Source organism: Miscanthus floridulus, chromosome 14 (genome assembly GCF_019320115.1).
Source record: "Miscanthus floridulus cultivar M001 chromosome 14, ASM1932011v1, whole genome shotgun sequence".
Lineage (NCBI taxonomy): Eukaryota > Viridiplantae > Streptophyta > Magnoliopsida > Poales > Poaceae > Miscanthus > Miscanthus floridulus.
Window position 1 is genome coordinate 9,314,623 of NC_089593.1, and position 23,891 is coordinate 9,338,513.

Genomic DNA, 23,891 nt, shown 5'->3' on the forward strand with positions numbered 1-23,891 from the left:
CGTGAGAGTATAGACAAATCGGCTAAAATAGTCGATGCAGTCATAGCAAACAAACAAAGTACGTATCTTGATCATGAACAAAGCCACTAATCGATAATTTCTAATCTAAAGTCTTACCAGTGAGGTTCGACCGGATCAATGTAGCTATGGTAGTATCATTAGATTGGATCTCGTTAACTAGTAAATTTATTCAAGATTGAAACATGTCTTTGAATGCATACTATGTTTGATTGTAATAGAAATAAAACAGCCGATCTAGCGGATTCACGTCGAGCCAAAGGGAGGTTGCCGCAGATCCACCCCGTAGATCCACGTCGCCTCCCAATCTCTTCTTTGCGTGTGTACGGATGTGCACGCGTGTGTGTGCATGTGGTGTGAGTGTGAAGTGTGTGGGTTGTGTGCGTTCAAATTGTACCCGATAAAGAAAAGTCCACATGGTATGCCAACATGGAAAAATATGTTTCACGGCATACATATGATAGTACATGCACACGTTTAACAAGTTCATGCATTAGTTTGCACAATTTACATGTTGTTGGACTAAAGTGAAACAACCATACAAGTAGTTGTATGGTGGATGCAATTTACTCTTCCAGGAGAAAAAGGGAAATTTTTTTTACAAGAACAGGACCTTCGGAGCTCAGGAGGACGCGAAGTGTGTGTGTGTGTTTCTTTTTTTATTGGAAAGTATGGTTTCTTCTCCTTTTCTTTTACTGCTTTAGCAAAAACCTCTTCTTTCGGGCTTGGAAACAAAAACCCAGGACCGTCCCAAACCTGGCAGGATCTTCGTTCTGTAAGAGATAATGGTCGAATAACAAACAAACAAAAAAGCCCCGAAGGTTAGGAGGACCTTCGGCTACACAACGAAATAGAAACCCACAAGCTCTGATTGGAAAACTGGGTGCGCCAAATAAGAAGAGGCTGAAGGCTCTTAAGATCACAGATGAAAAGTAGCTTGATAGTGTGATGCTGAGGTTGCAAAGCTTGACCACCTCGATCGGGTCGAACCTTCGCAGAGCCACATTTTTGCCAAATCGGAGAAAAGAGTCGGCTCAAACACCTTCCCAAAAAATGATAAATCGTCCTTCACGGAAAAGGCAAAAAGGAGAGAAAAAAGGATTTTCCAAATGCAGGTGGTGCAGCAGCCAAAGGGGTTTTGAACAAGAAAAAAAAGGCAAAAAGGAGAGAAAAAAGGATTTTCCAAATGCAGGTGGTGCAGCAGCCAAAGGGGTTTTGAACAAGAAAAAAATAAAACATAAAAGGTTTTGAACAAGAAAAAAATAAAACATAAAAAATTAACAATAGGGGGGTGTTGCGAGAATCGAACTCGCGACCTCTCGCACCCGAAGCGAGAATCATACCACTAGACCAAACACCCAACTGTTGTTGTTTGTGTCAGTGGGTATTTATTAAACCAAAGACTTAAATGGCAGTGAGCAATGCAAGACAAACCACACAGGAAAAACCAAAGACTGAAATGGCAGCAAGCAATCCTAGTTTTGCAAGCCAATTTGTATTGATGCCCAAGTGTATATACAAACTCTATGTATGCCGTGTTAGTTTGGAACATGCGTAACCCACACACATGCCGAATTTAATTCTGCATGTTCTCTAAACATGATACGAGATGAACAGCCTACCGTTTATGCATGATGACATACGCCATTAAATATGCAACACGAACCTTCCTCACAACCCAATCCAGGTAAAATAGAATCGATCCATGGGAATATATACATCGTAACAAAAGTAGAGTAAAAGTTGAGGGAAACAGGAAATCAAAGCCGGCCATCGGTGCGATACAGCATGCATTGCGCCACACGGCTAGCTAGCATCACGTGGATAGCATTAGAGGGGATCCACTGATCGTCCAATCCAATTTCCAGGATCCAGATTGAAATCCCAGCTTCTGTCATTCACCGGTGATCACTGCACCAAGGTACACCGGTCCGCCCCGTGTTACAAGTAGAGCTAGCTATACATTGCTACCATACCTCACTGCTGCTTGCATCATAAACGTGATTCCAGCAAACTACTTCTGTACAGGAAAAAAGAAGGGGCCATTTCTTCTGGGATAAGCTTCGGTTTTTACTCCAGCTCGGATTCCGACACCTCTTCCTCTACCAGCTCAAAGGCGTCGATATCCGCGAAGTATACTCTGCTTCTCCAAAAGGTCCTCTAGTAAGTTGGGTGTGCTTGCAATGGACCGCTTCTGTTTCAGAAATGGCAAGCAATTAGAGAGTCGGAAGTTATGGCCACAGTATGGAGAAGAATTGATCTTATAAATGCAGCTTTAAGCGTACTATAAAACTGCAGTATCTAACCTTCAAACACTTGTATCATCATATTTATATATGGCATAGCATAAATGTTTCAGAATAGATGCACTTTATGCAAAGGAGAACCGGAGTGAAACTTTAACATCTCGCAGACTTTACTGCAGACACAGCTCTAATTAATTAAATACTACCACATTATAAAGTTTGAACAAAATCTTGAGTTTGTGACTGTAAGCATAATGGCACTTCATTGTGTAGACCCATGAAGAGAGCACAATGGTACACGCCTTAATAACAGAAAACCTGGTAGGGTCAGTATGAGGAAATGCACTCAGATTGTGGCCCTGCTTACCTTTTTACCTTCATGGCAAGGAGCTGATGCAGAGGTGGGCCGAGTATCCTTTTTTCCTGAAAGATTAGTGAAATTCAATAGTTCATTAAACGAAATGCACTCAGACAGTAACTGTTAGGTATCAATGAAACAAGATGGACTAAGGATCCCTATAGTCCTGACTTCTGAATATCCTGTTCATGCGATGTGATGGTAAGTTTGTTGTGTCCGAAATTCAAGACATCACAACACCACTTCTTCTACTCTATATCACTATATGTCATTTTGCAACAAGCAATGCAAGCATTAAGACATCGAGTATTACAGCAATTCCATCGTATGAAAACAATAAGAATGGAAAGGTTTCATATCAGTCTAGGAGAACCAGGGCTTCAACTCTTGTTACCAATAAGTGCATTGGACCTGAACATTGCAGAGTGAAAGGTGAATGGAATTATGTGACGTGCGCAGGATGCAGCACAACGCTAAGGGGATGTTTGGTTCAGCTAGGAGCTCCTAAATTTAGTCCCATTTAGTCACTTTTTACCTAAACACTATGACTAAATGAGGACTAAAAGGGCTTTAGTCCTCTGTAGCAACTCTGGAGTGACTAAATGAGACTAAACCATTTAGGAGGGACTAAATCTAGCAGCTGCAATCCAAACAGGGCCTAAGCGTGGTGGACGGTGATTCTCACTGATTATGATATCATCGGACCCTTTTTAAGAAAACTAGTAGAGTATTGATTCTCACAGGCAATCAGGAATATGCATTATGAAAATTTCAGGTGTAGGGGGTGTTTGGTTTTTTAGTCGCTCCTAAAATTTGTCACATCGAATATTTAGATACTAATAAAGAGCATTAAATATAGATTAATTACAAAACCAATTACATAGATGGAGGCTAATTTGCGAGACGATTTTTTAAGCCTAATTAATCTGCCATTAGCACATGTTTATGTTAGGATCATAAATGTGTACCTCTCTGTAACCGTAGATCCGGTAAGCCTCCTCGCCTTTCTCTGTTGCGACGCGTAGACGCCGGTGCCACGGCGTAGTAGGCATCCAGTGTAGAGACAGCTCCGGTGAGGAGATGAGGTGGCGATCCAGTGGTGTTCCCGTGGCCTGCAGAGGCGACGGCGGTCGTCGGTGGGCACATCCCGTTGCTGGCAGCACTACTTTAGGATCGGATTAGAGTTTTCTGTAGGTGGGATGATGGCTCCGTTCAACCTCGTAGCCCGAGCCTTGATCCCCACCTTCTTTTTATGTGTGCTGTGCGACAGGGGCCCACCAACCGTATTAGGGTTGGGCTCCCCTGATCAGGGAGCAGAGACAAGGGTCCAATAGACCGTTGGGCCTATTGGTGGAGATCAAGTAACATTCTCCCCCTTGATCTCATTTCATCTTTCACTTTCATATCATTTACTTTTATTCATTCCATTACAGATTAGCGCATAGAGCATGTCTTATCGTTACGGTCCATTACCGATAGACTTAACAGCTACAATACACTACTCTGTTCTGAAATAGATACTTATCTTTAGGCCTTCTTTTGTCCAGGAATTTTAGGCTTCCCCTTAAACACATGCTAGCTACATGTTCTCTGAACACCATGTTCTCTGAACATGTTGGGTGGTAAGCCTTTTGTAAGTGGATCCGCGAGCATCTTTTCTGTACTTATTTACTCAAGACTTATGACTTGATCCCAGACTTTATCTATCACAACATAATACTCTATGTCAATGTGTTTGGCAGCACCACTTGACTTATGTTGTGAGCATACTGTACAGCTAGATTATAATTATAGTATAACTTAAGTGGTCTATAGATGTCGTCAACCACCTTCAAACTGGGTATGAACTTTTTTAGTCAGTTCACCTGCCCGTTGCCTCATAACACGCTACAAATTGTCATACATTGTGGACGATGTAGTGACAGTTTGCTTTGAGCTTTTCCATGAAATAGCTCTCCTTTGCGAGATGATAGAAAATCCACGTCTGGATATATATTCACTCTCGCATAATCAGAATCTGAATATCCCACTATGTGGAGTCAATCATATCTTCTATACGTCATCATGAGGCCTTTCATTCCTTGCAAATAACGCAAGACTTTCTTTATCAATTTCAGTATTCTGTTCCAGAATAGCTCTAGAATATGCCAAGTAAAACCCGGTAACAAATGCCAAGTCAGGGCGCGTACATACTTGAGCATGTTGTAAGCTTCCGACAGCTGAAGTATATGGAACCACTTTCATTTGATTGAGCTCATATTGGTTCCTGGGGCATTGAAAATCTTCATATCTGTCGCCCTTGACTATAGGAGCAGGTGAGGGGCTACATTTGTGCATACTGAATTTCTTTAAGATTCTTTCTATGTATGCCTTTTGTGACAGTCCTAATACCTCTTTTCTTATATCTCGGTGAATCTCGATCCCTAGAACGAATAAGACTTCACCAAGATCTTTCATATCAAGTTTTCTTTTAGGACAAAACTTTTTTGTCTCCTGTAGTAGACTGACATCACTACTAGCAAGTAAGATATCATCCACATACAGGACAAGGAAGATAAACTTCCCATTCTTAAACTTTGCATAGACACAATTGTCCTCTACATTCTCTTTAAAACCTAAAATTCTTTATTGACTGATCAAACTTCAAGTATCACTGTCTTGAAGCTTGCTTTAATCCATAAATGGATTTCTTTAGGCGGCATCCCATTTGTTCTTTTCCTTCCATGACAAAACATTTCGGTTGTGCCATGTAAACATTTTCCTCCAAGTGTCCATTGAGAAATGTCGTCTTTACATCTATCTGATGTAATTCTAAATCGTAATGTGCCACTAATGCCATTATGATTCTGAAGGAAACTTTACATGAGACTGGAGAAAAGGTCTCATTGTAATCAATCCTTTCTCTTTGCATATAGCCTTTTGCCACAAGTCGTGCTTTATATTTCTCTATATTCCCTTGAGAGCCAAGTTTTGTTCTATAGACCTATTTATAGCCTACTGTTTTGGCTCCTTTAGGAATTATTTCCAAGTCCCAAACTTTATTGGCATTCATTGATTTTATTTCATCTTCCATGGCCTCAAGCCACTTTGATGAATGATCATTTCTCATGGCTTCTTCAAATGAGGTGGGATCATCCTCCATTTGAAATTCCTCAGTGTTGTACACTTCATAATCAGCAGGAATAGCTGATTTTCTAACTCTTTAAGACCTTCTAGGGGCCTCTACTTTTGGCACATCTTCTATTTGAGGCTGTTGTTGCTCCCCCTCATATGTGGCAATAGGTTCTATAGAATCCTGAAGAACATGTTCCTTATCATAATTCATTGTTGCCACAGGTAGGATAACAACAGGTGCTGGCACCACAGTATCTAGCTCTGTCGGTGCAGCTATAGTAGGTAGTGAGAAAATTGGCTCATGAATCATTGGAGTGGGCGCTTACACCCGCTTTACTTCAAGGTCAATTTCTCGAGCTACCATGCTCTCTCTCATCAATTCATCCTCTAGGAAGACAACGTGTCTTGTTTCCACAAACTTTGTATATCTCTCTGGACAGTAGAAAATGAAAACCTTTTGACTTTTCTAGGTAGCCAAAGAAATGGCACCTTACTGTTTTGGGATCTAACTTCCCAATGTTTTGGTTAAATACTTTAGCCTCAGCAGGGCTCCCCACACACACGCAAGTGGTTTAGTGAGGGTACTCTTTCTGTCCACAATTCATACGGTGTTTTTGGCACTGACTTACTTGGTACTCTTTTGAGAATATGAATAGGGTTTTTAACACCTCCATCCACAGGCTCAACTATAAGGTGGAGTAACTTATCATACTGCTCACCATATCCATCAGGGTACGATTGATTCTTTTAGCTACTCTATTCTGCTGAGGTTCACCCGGTATAGAATACTGGGCTACTATGCCATTCTTTTAGGGTATGCCGACTGTAGTACTCCCCCACGGTCAGACCTGACTATCTTAATCTTTAATATCTTAAATTTATCATATGCTTCTGTTCTTTCTTTGATTGGATAAATATAGCCATAATGGAAGTAATCATTTGTGAATGTTATGAACGAATCATAACCATCCACACTCTTTACAGGAAAATGACCATAGATGTCTGTGTGAATAATCCATAAAATTCCTGTGCTTCGTTTGTCATCTTTCTTAATCTTCTTTACATACTTTTGTTTTATGCATTCCCTGCATTGTTCTTAATATGAGAGCTCTAATGGAGGAAGAATATCATTCTTAACTTGTCTTTCTATTCTCCCCCTCGAAATATGGCCTAAACGACAGTGCCATAATTTCGACAACGCATCGTGAGCTCTCTTATGTCACCATTTCCAGAGTAACACTCTATTATCAGTTGCTTTATCAGCTGGATAACATATGTCTTTGAAGAGCCAGTGAACTGACTCTTTATTCTATCAAGGTACTCGGTGACCGTGTCATACTCTGGGATTGAGCCCACAATTACAGGGTCAATTGTGTTCTTTATCTCAGCCAAACATTTCTTGTTGGCAGTGACACACTTCCTATGCTTAAGGCATAGGACATCTTTTAGGATTCAAAATTCCTCTCTTTAGTTGCCTAATCGACATTATTCTCTTTTGTCTTCCTTATCGGTGCCACAAACTCAGTGGAACACGGTGAGGTGACTATCCAATCCACCTTAGACAAGATGAAAATCAGATCAAAACTTTTCTTAACATAAAAATAATATCATTTTCATGCCTTGATTCCAACGTTGGTCAAAATCAGAACATACAACTATTCTTATACACTAATTCTACATCACCGTTGTGCAGAAATAGAATTAATACATAAATCATTAACTTTCACAATTATTCTTACACACTAATTCTACATCATTGTTGGACAGAAATAGAATTAATGCATAAATCATTAACTTTTATAACTGTTCTCATGCACTAATTCTACATCACCGTTGGACAGAAGTAGAATTAATGCATAAATCATTAAAATTATCAACTTTTCTTATACACTAATTCTACATCACCGTTGGACAGAAGTAGAATTAATGCATAAATTATTAAAATTATGATATTGTTATTAACAACGTTGGTCAGAAAATAACATCATAATCATGTCAAATCTTTTTTTCTCCAATTAAATACCACATTGGTTCAAAATAACTGGAGAATCAATATTTTCTTTAGCAGCGGAAAAAATCTCTTTTTCTCCAATTAAATACCATATTGGTTCAAAATAATTGGAGAATCAACAACTTTACTTTGGCCGTAGAAAAATTCTCTTTTCCTTGAATTTTACCCATAGGGAAAATTGTATTTTCGATTTCCTTTAATCCATTAATCAATTTCTAGGAAATAAAGATTTACTGGAAAAACTTTTCTTTTCTCCAGTTAAATATCACGTCAATTCAAAATCACTGAAGAATATATTTTTTCTTTAGCAGCGGAAAACATATAGTCAATTTCTTAAATTTTTACCCACAGGGAAATATTACATTTTCTATTTTTCTTTTGAACCATTTATTCATTTCCAGGAAATAAAATATTTACTGGAAAATAAAAAGGCAAAACAGATTCAAAACCTCATTGTTGGGCTGGAACTGATACAGTGGCCTGGCCCATCTCTCCGCGCGCGCAGGCCGCACCCAGGCCGCAACCTGGGCCTAGGTCGGCAAAGTTGAGCTGCCGTGCGTGCCCGCCTAGGCTGGCGACGGTCTGATCTGATCTGTGCCCTTGATTTCGATCCGACGGCCGGGCGCTCGTTTCGAGCAGTATAAAAACCCGCCGACGCCGCAGCCGGTGCGAACCCTTGCTCAGTCTCTTCGCTACTCTCTCTCTCTCTTCACCCTCTCTCTATTCCTTTCTCAGTCGCAGCGCAACCGAGTGACCAAGAGCGAGACGGCAAGCGAGCGGGCGATGGAGCGAGTGCCATGGCGCCGTCGCCGGCCCCCTCGCTGGCGCGCGTGCTCCCCGACGGGTGAGCACACCGCCGTCGAGCGGCCTGGCCGCGGTGCCCCCTTGGCCGAGCCCGGCGAAAAATCTTCCCCAGCTTGGTCTTCTTTTCCTGCGCGACAGTGATGTCGGCAGCGCGGTGCACGGCAAGTTCGTTCTCTTCCCCTTTTCCCCCTCTTTGATTTGGATCTGTTTTCCTCTTATCCGAACCATTGAGTGTTGGGGATTAGGGTTTAGATCTAGGGTTAGGGTTCGGTATCCGACCCTCCCCTTTTCCCCTTTCTCTGATTTGCTTTTGTGATTTTGCTTTTCTTTTTGGAGTTCATCCGAATGGATCTAGGGTTAGGGTTTCATTTTCTTTTGATTTCTTTTTCTTTTCAGAGTTCATCTGAATCGGTTCCCTTCCCTTTTTCTTTTCTCTTCTTCTTCCCCAATTGGATCTAGATCTTGTTTGCTTTTCTTTGTTTGACCGATTGGGGTTAGGGTTCATGTGCCGACCCCTTTTCTTTGTTCTTTTTCTTTTCGCTTGTTCACCCGAAAAAGGGGATCTAGGGTTAGGTCTTAGGGTTCGGCCAAATCCGAACCCACTCTTCTTCTTTCTCACGCGAGTTAGGGTTAGAGTTGGGAAAAACCCTCTTTCTTGTCAGATCCGAACTGGATTTGATCTTTTCTGTTCTTTGCCGTGCGCCGTCGAACGGTGCGGCTTCTTTCCCCACGCGGTGGCGGTGATGACCGGGGTTCCAGTGACGTCCGCCACCCCCGGTCCTTTCCCTTTTCTTTTACCCGGTTAGGGTTAGGGTTACACAGAAGCAACCTAGCTCTGGTACCATTGTTAGGATCGATGATTACCTCTCTGTGTGTAACCGTAGATCTGGTAAGCCTCCTCGCCTTTCTCTGTTGTGATGCGTAGACGCCGGTGCCGCGGCGTAGTAGGCGTCCAGTGTAGAGACAGCTCCGGCTCGGTGTAGTCCTCGCGGACGCCGGTGCTCGGCGCGGCCGGTGAGGAGATGAGGTGGCGATCCAGTGGTGTTCCCGTGGCCTGTAGAGGCGACAGCGGTCGTCGGTGGGCACATCCCGTCGCTGGCAGCACTACTTTAGGATCGGATTAGAGTTTTCTGTAGGTGGGATGGCGGCCCCGTTCAACCTCGTAGCCCGAGCCTTAATCCCCACCTTCCTTTTATGTGTGCTGTTGGTTCCTAGTCACAATCATTGCACAGCCTGACAGCCGAGAGGCACTAATACTGACGAGGCTGAATTGAACATACACCAACACAGATGACATATACTGGGGCTAGGCAAGTAAAGTAATCTCACCTGCTGTTGGTCCTTGCAGATTTCCCAAGAGGGGGCACCTCGCCGTGGCAGCGACAGGTTCCTTGCCCTTGCTGTTGGTGGCGGTGGGGTTCCTCCTCCACCTCCCTTGAGCCTCGGTGGTCCTACGGTGAACTGTGGAGATGGTCGGCGATTTGAGCACGCTACGCTCCTCCTCGAGGACTGCAAACGAAGAGGAGGCAGGATTAGAAATCCCACTCCAATGCGGATCGAAAAGATGCCACTACCATTCAAAAACAGCCGGTTGCAGCGGATCGAGCACAAATTGGTGCAGTAGCTTCACTAACCGGCGGCGGAGGAAGGCTTGGGCGCGGGCGTGACCGAGGCGGCGGAGGAAGGCTTGGGCACGGGCGTGGCCGAGGCGGAAGGCTTGGGCGCGGGCGTGACGGAGGCGGAGGAGGCCGCGGAGACGTTGGAGGGCGCGGGGAGGGACCGGCGTGCGGTCCTCCTGGGCTTGCTCGTGGTCGGGGTCTCAGCGACGACGAGGAGGTTGGTGACGTCGCCCAGCGGCGCCGCTGCCGCTTGGTGGCGCAGGACTTCGGGCTCGTTAGGGACGCCGGGGGCGCCGCGGCGCTCTTGGAGGTCCTCATCGTCGGGGTCTGGACCGCGTGCGGGAAATGGGAGAGCCAGGAGAGGGGAACGCGCGGAGGCGCGATGGATGGAAGGCTCCGTGGACCGATGTGGGCTTTACTCTATGGATTATTGAGGCCATGTTTAGTTCCCCAGATTTCCTGAATTTGGCACTATACAAAAAGAAGATTCCCCATCACATCAAACTTGCGGTACATGCATGGAGTACTAAATGTTAACGAAATCAAAAACTAATTGCACAGTTTGATTGTACTTTGCGAGACGAACGTTTTGAGCCTAATTAGTCAACGATTGGACAATTATTACCGAGTAAAAACAAAACGCTACAGTGTAGCTACAGTAACACCGAATCCGGCCTCCAACTAAGCATGGCCTGAGATGGGCTATGCCCAATACGTCATGGTTTTGGGGCTTTAAGATTTACCGGGACTATTTAAGCCAGCTGTCCTCAAATTTTCCCCAAATTTCAAACACAAACTTAAGGTCTTAAGCTGGATAAGAAAATATAAAAAATAGGCCCTACACCCTGGGAACGATGCGCCGGTTTGGCGAGAAACCAGGGAACATGTTTGCGATCTGTGAATCCTCCTAAAGACGTTTTTATCATGCATCTTGACAGTATATATCTACATGCTCCATTCCAAAGCGGAGTACATAGCAAAAGCTTAGGTATCTAGAAAAACCAAAGCGTCTTATAATTTGTAACAATTTGTAACGGATGGAGTACTATTCATGAGCAGCAACATGAAAACAGGCTAATTAAGTCACAAATGGAGGATTACATAATGGTAATAGTAGTCTGCATAAGCACTATCCATAACTTCATGATGGTTTACACGTAGATAGATAATCAGCATAAGCAGAACAATCTTCCAAAAGGTGCCATCACAGTGAGGACGAATCCACCATTGTGTCTAGGACATACTAGTACTAGTTACCAGGCCATTCGGTTCAGAAAAGCAGCATCTGATTAACACTAGGTTGCCACAAATGATTCAAGCATCTACTAGTTAAACTTAACACATTCAGCCAGGTTCTACATGTCTAGCCTGCTCGACAGAACAAAGCCATAATGTTAATCCTACATGATAATTAACTTGCAGCCATCAGCCCCGCCGCAGTGCTAATATGCTGCCGAGATCCATGGATCAGTCAAACTTTCAGCCTCTTTCCGCTGTCTCCAACCTGGCTTGCTTCCACCTCTCTCTGCCAGGAAAAAAAAGAAGGCTTCAATCAAAATAAAGAATTAGGGTGCGCTCAATGTCCAGTTAGAACTAATCTCTCCTTTTAAAGATGAAAGCTAAAACAATTAGTTAAGAAAGAAATCAAAGAGACAGTGAACAGCAGCTACAATAGCAAAATATAGGAATGCTAGGTTTCAAATGTAGAGAACTTGCAATGTCCAATTCGGCAGTATTTTCCAGATGATGACATATTGCTATTTAACTGACTCAGGACAGGTTCATTTGTTACACAGGCAAACACTCATAATTTAGATACAATAGCTTTCATTTACAACATTTTTTAGTTTCGTTTTACTCCCTCTGTCCATCTATGATCAGAGTATCTGCTTGGGGCAGCAAGACCAAGTAGAAGGAAAATTCTCACCGTTATCCACTAATCACAAGTGTCACGACTGCTAGTAGTCCCCAAGCATCAGCGCTTGGGAGAATAGCGGCATAGCATCTCATTGATGACCTGAGTAAAACTAGCACCTAGGTATAGTAGCTGCATAGCATTACGCGTTTATCAATTCTAAAACCCTTTTTGGGCCTTGTATATGTTCATCAAACTTGGACAGAGGGGAATAGTTTAAATTTTAAACTAACGCCTACAGGCCGAACCAGTCGACAAAGGCCCTGTTCGGGAGGCCGTAAACGATCGTGGATTATTTACTGCTGGCTGATTTGGTGTGAGAGAAAAACACTATTTCTAGCTGGAAATTTACGATCGTTTACGAGCAAGCGAACAGGCTGAAACTTAGTTACACACCAACTCTGGAACAAAGATATATGTATCAGTTGAGGCTCAACGTGTACCTCACTATACTAATTTTCAGGACAGATCCTTAAAGTGAGACGCAACTAGCTTAGTACCAACTGTACAAAATTTTTCCTAAAGCAAGACACAATGTTTTCCTGGTGTGGGAGAGATTGAGCTCTAACTAAAATTCAGTTTGATATTGTCTAGTATTCCACAACTAGCTTTGTACTAATGACTATACAAAAATTGTCCTGAGACAAGTAACAATGTTTTCCTGGTGTTGGAGACAGAGCTCTAATTAAAATCCAGTTTGATATTGTCTATAATTCAGTTTGATATTGTCTAGTCCACAACCATGACAGGCGATAGAGAAGGCTTGCACCAATCTGCCCCTACATCAGTTCCAATGTGGAGAGAACTAGCTAGGCCAGCTAAGAGCAAGTATAATAGCAGGCTATAAGCCGACTAAATGCTGAAGTGGAGAAGACAGAGGAGAAGCGGGCTGTAAGCTTACAGCCGGCTTGGACACAATAACCAAGAAAGTCTGTGAGAGAGACAAGTGGGCCATGTATTAACTGTAAAGAGCTAACTACTATATAAGTAGGCTAAGAGAAGGCTGCAAGGAACCTTACAGCCAGCAAGCCGGCTGTATTATTAGTCTTGCTCTAATAGGCAAACGTTCCTTGTGAATTTGAATTGAACTAGATTATGACAGACAAGGCAGAGAGCTCCGGCCATGCATTAAAAAAAATTAAATGCAATTAGGGAGAGAAAATCCCCACCTGAGGTTGAGATGTTTCATTCAAAAGGGATAGTAAAACATATCCGGCCAATGGTTTCCCAACATGCAAATTACGCACTACTTATTTAATGAAGAGTTAAATGCACCAGAGGTCCATTAACTTGTGATGATGTTTCGGTTAGGTCCATCAATTTTCAAAGTGACTTTTTGGGTCCATAAACTTTGTACGTCGTATCACCTAAGTCCATACCTCTTCATGTTGGCTTCTCGTGCTGATGTGGCATGATGTCGTGGCATGCAGGCCAGCCGGGCAGGTCCAGCTCGCGACGCGCACCGCTCCATGCACTGGGACGGCGCGCACCGCTCCATGCACTGGGACGGCGCGCCACCACTGGGCAGGTCCAACGGGTCAAGCGACGCCCTGCGCCGCGCGCTGCTCCCGTCCCCGCCCCCACCCCCGCCCCGGCACGGCGGGCGCTCCCACCACGACGGCGATCCGGACGTCGTTCTCCTCCGAACCCCTCTCCGCCGCCTCCTGCACAGCACAACGCAACCAACCACGCGCATGGCGGTGCCTTCCGGGACCGCGGGTGCTGTGGCGAGCGCCGGCTCGGCGGGGGCCGCGGCGTGGCGGCGGCGGCGGCCTGCTGCCTGGAGGAGGTGACGTCCTCGACCTCGAGGAGGAGCAGCCGCTCGGCGCGCGTGCGGCGCTGGGCGTGGACGAGCGCCTGCATGCGACGGAGCGTCAGGTTGGCCTGGCGCCGCACCAGCTGGCCCCTCACCATCGCCTGCAGCCTCACCATCCCCCGCAGCGCGGACAACGCCTTCCTCGCCTGCGCAATGCAACCGTTTCACATTTCACTCCGTACGCGGAGAATCGCCGGAACCGAGAACCGCACGCCACCCGCGAGGCCCCGATCGCGGGCGCCGTCAGGGACAACTAGGGCGCCACGCTCTCCGTGTCCGCCGGCGGCACGCTCGCCATTGCCGCGGGGAACAAGACCGTCGTGTGGTCCGTCCAGCCGGCGTCCAGGCTGGCGAGCCCCACCGCCCAGATCCTCGACAACGGCAACCTGGTGCTCGCGGATGGCGTCGGCGGCGCCGTGGCGTGGGAGGGGTTCGACTACCCGACGGACACGATGCTCCCGGAGATGTAGCCCGTCCGACCCCTCCCCGTGCCCCGTCGCCATGGTGATGGACACCAACGACAACCCCCAGGTGTTCATCTGGAACGGCGGCGAGAAAGTCTGGCGCTCCGGCCCCAGGGACGGCGTCCAGTTCACCGGCGTGCCGGACACCGCCACCTACTCCGGCTTCACCTTCAGCTTCATAAACAATGCGCAGGAAGTAACTTACAGCGTCCAGGTACGTACTTATTAACATATTATCTACAACGTAACAACACCTAGCTCCATTTGATTGCTTATTAGATGCAAGTAACCATCACATTGGACGACGATGCAGGTGCACAATGCGTCGATCATCTCGCATCTGGGTGTCGTGAGCACGGGGAACTACGGGCTGCTGCAGCTTTCGACGTGGGTGGAGGCGGCGCGGGCGTGGAACCTGTACTGGTACGCTCCCAAGGACCAGTGCGACGCGGTGTCTCCCTGCGGCCCCAACGGCGTGTGCGACACCAACAACATGCCCGTCTGCTCCTGCCTCCACGGGTTCACCCCGAAGACCCCCGCCGCGTGGGCGCTGCGGGACGGCCGCGACGGGTGCGTGCGGTCCACGCCGCAGGACTGCCGCAACGGCACCGACGGCTTCATCACGGTGCGCCACGCCAAGGTGCCCGACACGGAGCGGGAGCGCGGTGGACGGGAGCCTCACGCTGGAGCAGTGCCGCCAGGCGTGCCTCCTCCCCGACGTCAGAAGCGTGACGACCGCACCCGCGGTGGACGACGCGGCCTCAGGGACGACGGCGGCTGCAGCTGCGACCTGCTGCTGCTGGTCCTGCTCCTGCGCCACGACGACGACATGCACCTCGGCCTCGGAGAAGCAGTGCGACGACGTGGACGCGAGCGGGCCGTGTCCCTGTGCGCCACCGGACGCGCCCGCGCCCGCCCCTACGCCCGGCCAGGCGTCGAGGCTGCCGCGCTCGAGGAGCTCGTAGACGAGGATGCGGTCGCGGTCGGCGGCGCAGTAGCCCAGCAGGCGCGTGAGGTTCGGGTGGGTCAGGCTGCCCAGCACCTCCAGCTCGGCGCGGAACTCGCGGTTGCCCAGCACCTCCAGCGCGGCAGAACAGCAGCTACTGCCACTACTCGACGTCGACGACGACGCCGAGCCGCACGCCGGCGAAGGCCGAGCTGCTGTGCCAGAAGGTCTCGCCGACGCCGTCGGCGCTGACGGACGCGAGAGCGCGGACCCTCAGCGGCCGTTTCGACGACGCGTCCTTCGTCTCCGCGTCAGAGCCGGTGCCGAGCCGGCGCAGGGCGTGGCGCGCGGACCTGCCGTCATTTCCGAGCTACATGGCTAACACGGAGTCGTCGCGCGCCAAGGCGCGGTCGCAGAGCGCGCCGAGGCAGCGCCTCTCGTCGGCGTCCGAGATGGCGGCCGCGGCCTCGCTGTCGCCGTCGTGGTGGGAGTATGGAGGAAAACGGTACGGATATTTATTCAACCGTCCGTTCGACCCAACAAATATGAACACTTATATGGATAGTTACTCGGATATCTGTAATTTTTTTCGGACACGGATAATAAAATGGATATCTTAGGCGGATATCAAATACCGTAATTTTTTTCGGACACGGATAATAAAACGGATATCTTAGGCGGATATCAAATACGAATGTAATATCATCGATATCCAGCGGATATCAAATACGAATGTAATACGGTTAAGTATTGGATATATCCGGATATTATTCAAACGGATATTATCCGGATATTATTCAAATGACCTTGATGGAGAAATGATCAAAATAAAAATTGTAGATCTCAAAAAGCTATGAAACTTTGTTGTTTACAACTTTTTCATTTGAAATCATTTAGTGCTTCAAAATGCTATTTGAATTTCAATTTCGAAATGGGTAAAGAACGCCTATTTCTCTTTTTAATATTTTGCTAAAACTTGTAACTAGTTTTTCTCCCTCGTACTAACTTCAAATTTGATATTTTTTTTTTCTAAAATTTTCTAAAATCATGTTCTATCAATTTATTATGTTCTTATAGCTATTATTGTGTTCATCTTTTCATGTGACTGTATTCTATCTATTTGAATTTTGAATTTCAAAAAATAGCAACTTCAAACGTTATTTTCAAACATTAAATGACTTCAGCTGAAAAAGTCATGAACATAAAAGTTGTAAAACTCATCAAGATCTACTATTTTTATTTTGATCATTTGTTCATCCGAGATTATGGTAGTAACATTGTTCACAAAATTTACATCTCTCTTGTAGTTTCATAAACTATAAGAGAGATGTGTGAGATTCATTAATAATGTTACTGCCACTATGTTAGATGAACAAATGACTAAAATAAAAGTTGTAGATCTCAGAAATTTATGAAACTTTATAGTTGAAAACTTTTTTATTTGAAATCATCTTGTCAAGGAAAACTACGTTTGAATTTCTCAAATTTAAAATTTGGATTTTTCAAACGATATCAGAATCTCAGATGGAGAAACAACCAAAATGAAAGTTTTAGATCCCAAAATGTTATGAAACTTTGTTGATTACAGCATTTTCATTTGAATTTGTTTAGGGCCTCAAACAATAATTTTTTGCTTTTTTGTTTTTTTCCTCGAATTGTGATTTTTGGAATTGGGCCAAAATATTACTTCTTGCCCAAACGGCCCAATCCTCTATAACCCTAGCTAAGCTAGCTGCCCATATATAAGTTCCCACTTGGATATATATATATATATATATATAAATATATATATGCTGCTTTTATATATATATGCTGCTTTTACTCAATATCGAATAGATATTTGTATCCAACCTTCTCCGAATCCGATTCATACCATATTCGATACTCATTATTCGCATCCGTAACCGAGTCAATCCGTATTCGTATATGTATCCGAACGCTATCCGTGTCCAAATCCGAATCCAAACAGAAATATGAAAACAAATATAATATGAGTGATATCCGTTCGTATCCGATCCGTTTTCATCCATAGGTGGGAGCGCCCGTCGTGCTGGGCGGCGGTGGGGGCGGGGACGGGAGCAGCGCGCGGCGCAGGGCGTCGCTTGACCCGCTGGACCTGCCCGGCGGTGGCGCGCCGTCCCGGTGCATATAGCGGTGCGCGTCGCGGGCGCGTCGCGAGCTGGACCTGCCCGGGTGGCCTGCATGGCCACGGCATCATACCACGTCAGCACGAGAAACAACGTGGAGAGGTATGGACCTAGGTGATACGACATACAAAGTTTATAAACCCAAAAAGCCACTTTGGAAGTTGATGGACTTAACTGTTAATGGACCTCTTATGCATTTAACTCTTTAACGAACTCGATTGTGTTAATAATATATATACAGCAGTAAATTTATGAGCAGTATATATGCTGTATGTTCATTCATTGATTCAGGCCCTGTTTAGTTCCTAAAAATTTGTACCCTAAAGTGTCACATCGAATCTTGTGGCACATGCATGTAGTACTAAATGTAGACGAAAAAACTAATTGCACAGTTGGGTGAGAAATCGCGAGACGAAACTTTCGAACCTAATTAGTCCATAATTAGACACTAATTACCAAATACAAACGAAAGTGCTACAGTAGCAAAAAAAAAAAACCAAAAATTTTCGCCAACTAAACGCGCTCTCATTCATATACAAAACTCAAAAACAGCAAGCAATATATAAGTAGTGTCTAGTGTATAAGTTGCATGTTGGGAAGCATGCAACCGCAGTCAGCAGACATTACCTGGCTGTCCTTTGCACCGCCGTGCAGGGGAGCGCAGAAATCAATAGACAGGAGGCGGGGCGTCATCTGCGTCAGGCTTTACGGCGGAATACCAGAGCTGGTGGAGACGATCTTGTTGCGGCGCATGTCGATGCCAAGAACATAGTGGCGTTTGAACTGCAGCTCGGTTCCCAGAACAACCTGGCAACCCTGGACGATGAGGCGTTCCTCGATATCATTGACGAGGGCGTAAACGACACCATCCTCACACGGGCTCAGCCCGGGGCAGAGAGGCGTGCACTGCGGCACGTTGAGCGCGCGGTACTCCTCGGTCGCCCAGAGGTCGTCGAGGGTATAGTTGGCCAACCGGGCCGCCCGGCCCGGCACGGGCACGGCCTGGCAAGGCACGGCACTAAGCGGCATGGTGGCCCGCCGTGCCACCGTGCTGAGACAGCAGCCCAGGCACGGCCCTATCAGGGCTGAAGCGTGCCGTGCCGTGCCTCCAGGCACGGTGGCACGTCAGTGCCGTGCCAGCTCAGGCACTATGAATATTTTCTGTCACAAGCAATTTGACAGCATCATATTTAACTTCACAAGCACATTTTCAAATCAACAACTCCAGAAATTGAAGTGGAGAAGCAAAATCAGATCAAACACACAGAGAGTTAAGAAAATAGTAATAGATAGGGAGCTTGTGCAATGACTGCTTCATTAAAAACCCACCTAGGTAAAACTCACCCTTGTGAGAAACCCTAGGCAGAAAAAGAGTACAGCCAAGCTCCAGATAAGTTCATTGTTCTTAATCTTACATCATTGTCCAAGTTTCAAATTACAATCCCATTACAGAAATGATAACTAAGAGAGAAACTAATTGTCCAAGGTCTTCAAAAGCTTCTTCAAGAATCCTTGTCCAGTTGTCCTTGTCCTTGTCCTTGTCCTCCATATTGTGCTGCAGAGAGAACAGAGTTAGCATTAGGATAATGATGTAGATTTAGTGATGTCCTCCACATTGTGTTAGGTTTTGGTTTAGTGATGTACCTTGGCATCAATAAGCACTAATCAAGATAGAGTTCTTCAAATGCTTCTTCAAGCTCCTTGTCCTCCACATTGTGTTACAGCCTTGCCTCCGCCAACTCCCAGTCTTTGATGCAAGTGAGCATCTCCACCGTCTCCGGCTTCAGCCTCCTCCGCCGCTCCTCGATGATCCTGCCAGTCATGCTAAAAGTGGATTCTGAAGATATGATAGACACAGGAACAGTTAAAACATCCTTAGCCATGATGGACAGCACTGGATATGTCAGTTTGTGCTCATGCCACCATCTCAAGATGTCAAATGAATCATCCAACTGGCTAACAGTGTCACAATCCAAGTAGTTAACAAGTTCAGATGCATTAGAACCTGTAGAAGTAGCAGCATGTAGCAAAGCAGTAGCAGATGTATCTCTAGACAGATTAAGAGTAGAATGCAACATAGAAGTAGAAGATGTACCCCCACCAGAAGAATTAGAATCATCATCATATATTTCATCCCAAGCAGACCTTTTCTTACTAGACAGGTTTTGAGGGACAGTCCTGCTCAACCTAACAGCTCCAAACTTCTTCTCATACTTATTGTAAACATCTGTCAGTCTAGCTCTAGTGCCAACCTGGTAAGCACTGTAATCTGTACTGGTAAGGTTCATCAACTTTCTCAGCACTTTTGAGAAACCTTTCATTTTAGCTCTAGGGTCCAAGATGAATGCAAAAGAATAGAGCAAAGGTATGTCCCTCCAATACTTATTATATTTGTCTACCATAGGTTGAATCACATCTCTAAGGTAAATGTCATTAGCATAATTATTCAGGTGTATAGCAATTTTAACAAGATAATGAAGCATAAGTGGAGATGTAGGATAGTAAACACCAGACAATGTAACTGTAGCATCATAGAACAGTTCAAGAAACTTGAATACTTTTTCAGCAACAGTCCAATGCTCCTCAGTTAGAAGCAACTCACCATCTTCAACTCTAGGATAGTTGGCATGAATGAAAGTAGTGAAAGGATCTTTATGAGAAAACAAAGTCTTAAGCATGAGATATGTAGAGTTCCACCTCACATCCATGTCCAACTGAAACTTTCTTGGCCTAAAACCAACTGCAATGCAGTAGTTTTTGTATGCTACAATTCTCTGGTTAGATGAGTTCAAAAATGATATTGCAGTTCTAAAAACTTCAATCAAAGGTTTAAGAAAGTCAAGTGCCTCCTTAACAATCAGGTTGATTATATGACATGCACAACGCTGATGCAAGAACATAGTAGTAACAGTAGATTCAGGATGTCTTGGATCCTCTACAGGAACCTCAAGACCAAGATATTTAGATAAAATAGGTCTAAGCATACGCATGGCAGAAACATTAGATAAAGCATTGTCCAAAGTAACAGCAAACACTTTTTCAAGCACACCATATTCACCAAGTACAGATGTAACTCTATCAGCAATGTTCTGTCCATTATGGGAACAATCAATAAGCACAAGACCAAGCACCCTCTTCTCTAGTTGCCAATCAGGATTTATGTAATGAGCAACAACACTAAGATAATCCTCTTTGGCATTGCCATACCATATATCGGAGGTAAGGCAAACGCAGTTAACAGAATCAGAAGCAAGTCGTTCAACAAGCTTAACCTTTCTTTCATCAAACATTTTGGTCAAGTCTCTAGTGGTGGTTTGTCTAGAGACAGCAACAAACTTAGGATTATGAGCATTTTTTATGTACTCCTCAAAAGCATTAGATTCACCAAAGCTGATAGGAACATCTACCCGAGCAAGCAATCGACACAATTCAGTACGAGCACGCATAGGACAGTATTCCCAATTACGCATAGAACCATCAGGATTAAAAGAGATTTGAGACTGAGTATAGTTCCTAGTTTTCTCAAGCCTCTTAGCACATTTAGCACGGTGACGACGAAGATGTCCAGTGCCACCACTAGATCTACCAGAGTACTCCTTGTGGCAATGGATGCAGACAGCGCCATACCTGATTTTCTTACCTTTGGGACCGATTTTGAAGAGCTTCTTGAAGTCGTTCCAGACATCAGAGGTACATGGGCGTGATACCTTGTCATCGTCATCGTTCTCACCGTCTTCTTCTCCACCACCCCCTTCTGCAGCATCAAGGTCGATGGGGTCCCCCTCTACGCCAGCTCGAGCTCCACGACCGAAGAGCTCTTCTAGGTTGTCTTCGCCCATGTCGTCGTCTTCGTCATCACCAGGGAGGCTCCACAGCCTCTCATCTTTGTCTTCATCTTCCATGGCCGTGGTACTAGCCTCCACCGTGTCTTCAGAGATAGCGGGGGGCCGGGCCACGACCGACATTCTCACTGGCGCTGGCCTCAAACGGCTGCCAAAACACAAAAGAGAAGAAGAAGAAGTTAGATCAGGAATGGAGAAGAAGAAGAAGTGAGACCAGATCTAGGGTTAGGGTTTCTTACCTCCCAGTCGTCGACGACGTTGAAGGAGCTTCGACTCCTCCGAGCAGCAGTGGATCAGCGGATCTATAGAACAAAACACACAAGTTAGAGAAGAACTAAAGACGAAGAAGCAAGATGAACGGGGAGCTGTGGGATGGCGAGAAGAAGTAGAGGTGGGTATCCTACCTGGATCTTCGTAGCTCTGGCTTAGGAGCCACCGGAGGGCGAGACATAGAGGAGGGGACGACGGCAAGCCGTCGTCGCCCTCACCCCTAGGAGTTGCCGTTTGCCACGGCTAATGAAGCGCAAGCGAGGAGACCGGCGCGGGAGAGTGGGAAATGAAGTAGGGTTTCGGCCTTTCGCCTTTCGGGTGGGAGAGGGGAGTGAGGCTGGCGTGGCTTATATACACCGCGTTCCAACGATCGGATCCAACGGTTAGAATCATTTAGGTTCCTGATTCAACAGCTGGCGTTCATCAGGTCGTGCCGATGCCGGGCCAGGCCGCTTTTCCATGCCGTGCCCATGCTGGCCCATGGGCCAAACTCAAGGCCCAGGCACGGGCATAGGTGCGGGCCATGCCAGGCACGGGAACGGGGCCATGCGGGCCGGGCCATGCTTGGGCCGTGCTTTATCGGGCCATGCCCGTGTCAGCCCAGCGGGCCTGGCCCATCTAGAAAACTTTAGTCAAGGGGGAACACGCCGTCTTCCTACCACCCTATGAGGTCAGGCGATAGGGTCTAGGCGGTGAGCCTGAATTGGTGGGTGTTACAGCCTAGCACCAGTAAGCCCACCATGGCGATGAACTTGATGCGGCCGCAGACGCAGGCAGCAGAGCGGGACTCCTCCGGGCGCAGGCGGTACGGGTAGTCGGTCACACTAACCGTAGGGCACCCGTCGGGCAAGGGGATGAAGCGGAGCTTAGGATACTCCGACCCCCAAGGGTTGGTGTAGATGACAATGCCTTGGAGCAGATCCACCCAGCACAGGCAGTCATCGGGCCCGGAGAAGGAGGTGTCGCCTTCGAACATGTGCATGTCATTGCCGAGCGCCCAGCACACCTCACGGGGGAGATGGACCTCCTTCCGGGCCCACTGGGGTGTGGGTTGTTCATCGGAGCGCCATAGGAGGAGCACAACATCGGGATCGGGGGATTTGCGCTGCGGCATGGTGGCGAGCTCGGTGAGGAGGTACGCGGAGGAAGGGCTAGGGTGGCAACGCAGGACAAGGGCTCTCGACTCGATCCCGTGGGTGCAGCAGCGCGTCTCGGGGGGGGGGGGGGGGGGGGGCACCGTGGAGAGGCGAGCAGCGGAGGCGGCGGCATCGTAGATGAGGTAGCAGCCGCAAGTGGATGAGCCTGGGCCGGAGTAGTTGCCACCGTAGAGGATGAGCAGGCTCCTATCGGCGCACGCGACAAGGGGGTAGGAGGATAGCGAGCCTCGATGGGACTTGGAGACCCGTAGCCTAAAGGTGGCGATCTTCGGCGCTTGGGGGAGGACGACATCTGGCTTCATGAAGCCCACTATGGCGACGGTGGCCTGATATAGCGCTGGGATGAATGATGCCTTGGTTCCCCCCATGCTCTTAACCGCCGCAGCCGGCGATGATTCATCGTCGCCCTCGTCGAAGCTACAGTCGATGCAGCGGTTGAGATGGACATAGGCAGGAGACATGGCGGCGCCGGACTAGGGGTGATTAGGGAGATTTAAATTTTTACTCCTTAGAAAGCATCTCAACACTCACCGCTACAATTTTATCAATAAAGATAGAAAACAGATACAAAAATGTCACTTTTGCTCACATGGCACGCTAGTCCTCACATCAGCAGGGATCCAAGTCAGCATACGGGCGTCAAATGTCTCTCTTGCCCCTGCTCTCTCTACTCGAGCGCACAGTCGCCATGGCCATGGCCCGTATCCGCGCCATCTCCACCCTAACCTCCAACCTCGTGCACCACCACGTTCGCCTCGTCCTCCTCTCCGCCCGGAGCACCTCACCCGAGCCGAAGACCGCCAGAGCAGCCCCAGAGTCGGGTCATCGCTGTTGCCACCGCGTGCGCGCGTAGCCAGCCGGTCGCGTGCGCACCGGCTGCCATGGCCGCGAGCCTCGAGCTCGGCCACCGCCATTCCCTCTGCTGCACGCGCTTGCGGGCAGAGCCAAGCATGCCTCCAGCTTCGCCACTTAGCCACCTTTCCATGGCGCATGCTCGCCTAAACCTACGCCGCTGGGAACCACCGCGACCCTGTCGTTGTCGACGTGCACGTCCGCAGGTAGCTGACGCGCGCGGTTGGAGCCCTGCGGCCCACCTCCGCCTGCTCTGAGGCTGCTAGTAGCTGCTCCATCATGCGCTGATGACGCTCGCCACCGCTACAACAT

General features: G+C 47.0%; 1 non-coding gene and 1 pseudogene across 1 annotated transcript; both read right to left on the reverse strand.

Annotated features, from left to right (window-relative positions):
- Positions 1-1,306: 1,306 nt before the first annotated feature.
- Positions 1,307-1,378, reverse strand: TRNAP-CGG (transfer RNA proline (anticodon CGG)). Its single transcript has one exon. It is a non-coding gene; the product is annotated as a tRNA-Pro (tRNA).
- Positions 1,379-11,447: 10,069 nt separating this feature from the next.
- LOC136502997 (uncharacterized) lies at positions 11,448-23,188 on the reverse strand (annotated as a pseudogene).
- Between the last annotated feature and the right edge of the window lie 703 nt (positions 23,189-23,891).